We start from the raw sequence: 6413 nt of genomic DNA, 5'->3' as shown, positions 1-6413 counted from the left end.
ATTGAATAAATTATTTGAAAATAACACTGCTAAAGACAGCTAATAAAGCTTGAGAGACTGTGGATTTAAAGAAAATTTGCTAACAATGGGTTTGCTGAAGGATAACATTTTCATCCTTGTTTGGGAGCTCATTTTAGCTTCTTGTTGGAATAGTCAGCAGTAATGATGATTAGTTTACTTGAAATTCTTTTTTAGAATGTCAGAGGCTCTAGAATGCATTCTATTCTAATGTGACAACCCATATTTCTATTTAAGCTGAAAAACTATTTACTTATCACTGGAATTAATATCTCAGTTATGGGTGACACAGAATGAACCTCTCTGGTAAAAAACAAAAACAGTAAGCTCAAAAGTGCTTTCTTTTTGCCAAACCCTCTCCACACATATAGTCAGCCTCCGAGGGGTGAGTCCAGCCTCACGTGTAAGGCTGCACCCTCCTTGCACTCTGTCATTTGCTCAGTCTCCCGTGTGTGAAGAATAAGTACTGGTGACACTAATCTCTGGAGGGAAGGAAAAAAAATAACCCTAAAGGCGTTCATTAGGTTCCCTTTCCCTCTTGACCGTCAGATCTAATCATCTCCCTCCTTCATTACTCTCTGTCAGAATAGTAAGTGATAACAAGTTTGATTTTCACCAAATATATTTCCATTTTACCCTCTGACATCATAGTGGCAAGGGTCTGGGCAGATGTCACAGTTTTGTCTACTCACACAACCAAAGCATGGCATCTCACCCACAGTAAGAATTGATGACATACACCATCTAATGCCTCCTCCCTAATCTATAATAGGCATTATATTTGATACTCTATTTTCTCACATGAATATTTTTTTAGCAAAGTCACATACAGAGGAAATTCAGATTTGCATTTGAGTCCCACATGTTAGTTTCATAAAGCCATGCTCTCTTCTTCCAACTCCAAAAGCCGAAAAGGACTCTTCCAGGAATATTTTTTTCTCTACAGTAACGTGTACTTTTCCAGTACATTATCTTACAATCTAGCAGACCTTTTGAATTTATAGGTGGTAAGAATGTCACAAAACTCCCTGAAAGTATGACCAGAAATCTATGAGACCAAGTATGATGTGCTCTCTAATTCATGTCACACCAAGCCAAACTACAGAGTACATGCCATGTGCAGGGTCCTGGGAAAAGCAATGATAATATTAGACACTACTGAGAGGCATAAAGCAAAAGGCTAGGGTTTTATTATTTTCTTACAGTATCGGCCTCAGGCTGGCAATAAACAAAGGTGTCATTTAAGAGGTGTGATTGGAATATTCAGGGAAAAACACTTCATGCAAAATTGCTTTCCTTACCCACATGGCACAGATTTAGGAATGTCAGGAGATGAGGCCTTCAATTTGAATTCCTCTATAATTCTCATTCAAAGCACCAGTGTCCCCGTGCAGTGCAGAAGATGGAGTCAAACCACTCTAATGTCCTTGTCAGTCAGAGATATACATTTCGCTAATGAGAGCACTAACCAGAACAGTCCTAAGACCTTGGAAACAGCATGGGGGCCACCTCCTTCCTCTCCTTGGTCCTCAGCGGGGACAAAATAAAGAAAGCCAACATTCTGAGGACTGAAGCTATGGAAAGGCAGCCACATTTATATCAAACAGTCACCTCCCCATGATGGCTTCCTGTGACTCAAATCCCACAAACAAGCATCTGATTCAGGTGGACCCAAATCTGCTACTGTTGGATATTTCTTCCTTCTTTTTTTCTTTTCTTTTTTTTTTTTTTACCTGTTTTCGGGAAAAAAACAAAAAACAGCAGAGAGACTGTTTCACACACTGGCTAGCCACCATGTAGAGAGACATACACTCTATTTTTTCCAAGATTATAAAATCTAGTTCTTAGCTGTCTTCTTTGTGTCTAAGGTTTTTTTGCAAACTTTTGATGTTTTCTCTTAACCTGAGAATAGCTCCACCTTTTCCTTGTTCCTGCAAGTTTTATTGAGGTCACCCAACTTCAAAGTTCCTCTCTGTGACTCAAATGGTGACGTTCTGCTGTGTGTGAGTGTCTAGGGGACGCTAGGACGGAGGAATAATACCCTTCTGTAAGGCGATCTGGACTAGCGACAATGCCGCACTCTCTTTGCCGTGAATACCAATGGTGATTTGGCATCACAAGCACCCCGATAATGTCTCTGAAAGGCAACAGTGTTCTCTGAGATGCTTCCCAGGTATCCTGTTGCAAGATCTAAAGTGTCTCAGAACTGAATACAGTTCGCCAGCTTGTTCTAGAAATGTTAATCAATTTCACATACATTCCCTGGATAGCAGTGGAAATTTTCTGTTCAAATCCATCCAACAAGAAGTTAACTGTGGGGAGGCCTGTTCTACACCAGCTTTCCCTTCCCTTCACCTGGCTGAAACCTCCACGAGAGGCAACTTCTTGCCTTGACCGCCTGAGGTCAAGACACCTGTTTGGGCTTGTGAATAAATCAATTTGTGCACAGCTGCCCCTACCTAAGGATTTCAGAAGTAAACTCCCCCCCCCTCCCCCGGAACTTATCAAGAGGCATCTTTAAGGTGATTCAAGAAGTGAATTTATCTGACGCCCGCCCCACCCCTCTACCCCAAACTGGGTAAGTCAAAACATACAAGCCATGAAAGGGGAAAAGGAGGAAAGCGTCATGGAAACAGACTGTCAGTCTTTCAGGGGGGAACAAGCAGAGCAGAATCAGGCAACCAAAGAGATACTGCCTCTGCAAAGAGCATCACCTGGGCAGCCTGCAGGCCCAGAGCTGTGGCCACGGCATGCACTGTGCCTGGAAGGGTACAGAGACTGTCACTAGTCTTCTTTTTTATTTTTAAATTTATGTTTTAATTGGAGTATAACTGCTTTATAGTATTGTGTGGGTTTCTGCTGTACAACAACATGAATCAGCTACATGTATACATATATCCCCTCCCTCTTGAGCCTCCCTCCCACCTCTCCCCTCCACCCCCTAGGTCATCACAGAGAACCCAGCTGAGCCCCCTGTGCTACACAGCAGCTTCCCATTGGCCATCTATTTTACCCATGGTAGTGTATATATATGGATGCCAATGCGACTCTTCCAACTCGCCCCATCCTTTCCTCCCCACCCCGCCTGTGGCCACAAGCTCATTTCCTACATCTGCATCTCTATTCCTTTCCCTGCAAATAAGGTTGGTGGCAGAGAGAATCTCCTTTATCATTTCTAAAAAAAAAAAAAAAAATGCATTTCCTTGACTGAAAAGCCAAGAGATATGCTTCTACTCATATAACAGGATCTTCACTGATCATTTAACTTGTATTGTGTTTGCCTGTTTTCTCTCGTTCTGTCACCAAACCCAGGAGACAGTCTGATGGAGTGGTTAAGTAGATTCAAATCCCAAAGGCATCCCTTACCAGCTGTGTGACTCGGGGAAGTCATTTAACTTCTCTGTGCCTTACTTCCTCACTTATAAAACAAAAATAAGACCAGTGCCTGCCTCCTGCCATAGCTGGAGGGCTAAATGTGATAACCTACATAAAGCATCAGACCAGTGCTGGCACGTAGTAAATGCTCAATAAACATTAGCTGCTATGATTATTCCCAAGGGAAGGACAGAAGTAGTCAAAGCGCAGACCAGACGAATTACCTTAGATGGCATCACTATACAGAGCTGGTTGCCTTGGTCCAAAGCATTTCTGTCTGTCTACACTGGAGGCCAAACATCATAATGGGGGAGGCTCGATCTGGGGTGAAGGACACCCAGCAAAGGGCTGGAGGACAGCATGTGTGCTCACCGGCAGGCTGCTAACTAGCCAAACCTCTGGAAAGTCGCAACACCCACTTGGCAAAATAGGCACTGTCTACATTATTGAAAACATCTTAGGAGTATAATAAATAAAATGCATTTTGTTTCCATAGCTTGAACTTGTAATTCTGTTGGCCAGGAGCTGTCAGAGAGAGAAGATTAGTGAGTGCAATAATGCTTAACAAAGTGAGGCTGATGAAAGAAGAGCTACAGCGAGCAGCCCGGCTTGAACAATAAACACTTTTAATTGGGACAAGGAAGACACTTCCCAAAACGTCCTGGGTCCTGGCAGGGCACACATGTCACAGTTTGGGACCAGAAATGTTTTGCCGTGCCACCCCCAGCCTGGAGAGACACACAAGTTCTGGTCTGTTTTGTGGCTGTGTGAGGTGGATCAACAGCAGTGGAAATTCTCAGGCCTGCCAATGTGAAAGGCAAGCACAAACTCTGCTCAGACAAAATGCCGGGCAGCCTGGCAGGTCCCCAGGACTCATGCAAGATTGCAGTGCTATGGCTTTGGGGCCATGGCCTTCTGAACTGGCAAAGGCAGCGGATTGCCAGAAAGGAGCGGGCTCTGCTGATGCCAGGGACAGAGCCCATGGCTGGCTGGCACAGTCCAAGAAATGGTTTTTGCAAAGTGGTGGAGGAAATGATATATGTGGCTTCCCTGAGTGGGATTTATCACTGACCTAGATGTCAGTGCCTCAGGCAGCCCAAGAAGCAACAGTTTTAAGAGCAAAAGAGAACAACTAAACATAAGGACCGAGAAGCCAGGACTCAGAGTTGTCAGGCTGGGTCTTCTGTGGGTTTAGATACAGGTAGGACAAAGATCAGACACACTGGATGGTCCACATCCACAGAGGGTCAAGCTAGCACACCCTAGTGATGATGAAAGGTTCAACAAAGGACCACATTAGCTCAGTTAATCAATCATCTTACCATAGGAATTCATGCATTGAGAGCCAGGTAAGCAGACAAGTGCTTACAAGAAGGATTTGAGTTTACCATGACCTACACGCAAGAGTTCACTATCTAACCAACAATAAATTTAATGGAAGGGAATTAAATAGAGAGGCTAGTGGCAGGACACAAAAGTAAAAGGAATGTCGACTTGACTCTCAGATGATGCCAGTTGTCATGATTCACTGGGAAATGATACCATTTGTTCATCCAGTGTCAACTGAACCTCGCCTGATTAAACCAAAGCTGTCCCGAGGATGGACAATGTCCATCTTTTGTTCTCAGTTTCTTAAAGAATATTAGCCACATGCCAGCTGCCAGTTTCCTTGTAAGCATCACCACGCTGCCTTGCCATCTCTGCCCTCTCTACTCCCAACAATACCTCCTGCAGGACCGTCACCTTCACCATCATCCTGTCTCCCACTCTCACTTTCACTTCTGCCACCACCTCCATCTTCCTCGTCTTCAACCCACCACCATCTTCACTTCCACCTCCACTATCACCAGTAGCAGCTCCAACGACTCTTCGACCACTACCATCCCCACTTCCATTTCCATCATCACCTCCCCACGGTCACCACCACCTCCCCTCTCACCACCCTGCAACCACCACCACCACCGGCACCGTTTGCCACCTCCCCCTACTCCATCAATACCCCTTATCAACACCACCACCATCACGTCTATTACCTCACCACCCTCCACCTCCCCTCACTTCCGCCGTTAACGTGCTTACCTCCACTTTCACCGCCACCACCTCTACTTCCACAAATTCCACCACTATTGTCACCTTCTCCACGTTCACCATTTTCCCCCAAACCTCATCCACTTCCTTTGCCACCACCATCTCGATCTCTGCCTCCTCCGTCACCACCTCCCCCCATCTCCATTACAACCTCCACTAACTCCAGCAACACCTCCACTTCCACTACCAATACGACCACCTCCAGCACGACGTCCTCCATACCTCCTCTGTCACCACCTCCACCTTCACCATCAGGCCACCTCCCCTGCTGTCAGCACCTCCGCCGTCATCACTGCCCCGACTAACCGCCACCGTCATCACTGCCCCGACTAACCCTACCGCCGCCCTCATCACTGCCCCGACTAACCCTATGGCGCAGCACATTGCCTCCACCACTACCGTCACTACCTGCACCATCACCACGTCCATCGCTACATCCTCTTTGCTGCTGCACTAGTGTATCTGTAAGCCAGGAGCTAGTGGAAGTATTTTATAACTATTACCTTTATTTAATTCCCACAGAGAGTCTGTGAGGGGAGCATTCCACTTCCCATTTTACAGATGAAAGTCAGAAAAGTTCTGTCACTTGCTCCAAATAAAACAGATGCAAAGAAAGCAAATTTCTACTCCAAATGTGTCTGTGGCCATGTTTCCCATTCTACTGAATCATGATCATTCTATAAAAAGAAGAAAGTCACTATACACAGAGTAACTATACTTTCTCCACATATCTGCAAAAGCACAACAGAGTGCAGTAAGTATTAAGGGCAGAGAAGTAAGGATGTAACTCAGGGGCCATCCCCTTCCAGCACTTAGTCCAGACTCAGCTGATGCCTAAGTCAGGCTTGGTCCTAGAGAAGACACAAATCTGTCACTCAGAGATTCAAAACTATCAAAAATCTGTGGTTTGATAATAGTTCATGTAATTCACC

General features: G+C 45.1%; 1 long non-coding RNA gene across 1 annotated transcript; it reads left to right on the top strand.

The window, feature by feature from the left end:
- The first annotated feature begins 2591 nt into the window (after nucleotides 1-2591).
- Nucleotides 2592-4219, top strand: LOC129626193 (uncharacterized). Its single transcript, XR_008701813.1, has 2 exons — nucleotides 2592-3161; nucleotides 3890-4219. It is a non-coding gene; the product is annotated as an uncharacterized LOC129626193 (long non-coding RNA).
- The last annotated feature ends 2194 nt before the right edge of the window (nucleotides 4220-6413 follow it).

This window comes from Bubalus kerabau, chromosome 13 (genome assembly GCF_029407905.1).
Source record: "Bubalus kerabau isolate K-KA32 ecotype Philippines breed swamp buffalo chromosome 13, PCC_UOA_SB_1v2, whole genome shotgun sequence".
NCBI lineage: Eukaryota > Metazoa > Chordata > Mammalia > Artiodactyla > Bovidae > Bubalus > Bubalus kerabau.
This window is presented reverse-complemented; position numbering and strand designations above follow the sequence as displayed.